Below are 626 nucleotides of genomic sequence, written 5' to 3'. Positions count from 1 at the left end.
TTCCCTTTTCTCCACACCCTCTCCAGCATTTGTTTTTTGTAGATTTTCTGATGATGCCCATTCTAACTGGTGTGAGGTGATACCTCATTGTAGTTTTGATTTGCATTGCTCTAATAATTAGTGATGTTGAGCAGGTTTTCATGTGCTTCCTGGCGATCTGTATGTCTTCTTTGGAGAAATGTCTATTTAGGTCTTCTGACCATTTTTGGATTGGGTTGTTTGTTTTTTTAATATTGAGCTGTTTATATATTTTGGAGATTAATCCTTTGATTAGTTTGCAAATATTTTCTCCCATTCTGAGGAATGTCTTTTCATCTTGATTGTAGTTTCCTTAGCTTTGCAAAGGCTTTTAATTTCTATTAGATCCATTTTTTAATTTTTGTTTTTATTTCCTTTACTCTAGGAGGTGGATCAAAGAAGATCTTGCTGTGATTTATGTCAAAGGGTGTTCTTACTATGTTTTCCTCAGAGAGTTTTATAGTGTCCAGTCTTACATTTAGGTTGCTAATCCATTTTGAGTTTATTTTTGTGTATGGTGTTAGGGAGTGTTCTAATTTCATTCTTTTACATGTAGCTGTCCAGTCTTCCCAGCACCACTTATTGAAGAGACTGTCTTTTCTCCATTG

This window comes from Physeter macrocephalus, chromosome 4 (assembly GCF_002837175.3).
Source record: "Physeter macrocephalus isolate SW-GA chromosome 4, ASM283717v5, whole genome shotgun sequence".
Lineage (NCBI taxonomy): Eukaryota > Metazoa > Chordata > Mammalia > Artiodactyla > Physeteridae > Physeter > Physeter macrocephalus.
Note: the sequence above shows the minus strand (reverse complement) of the source record.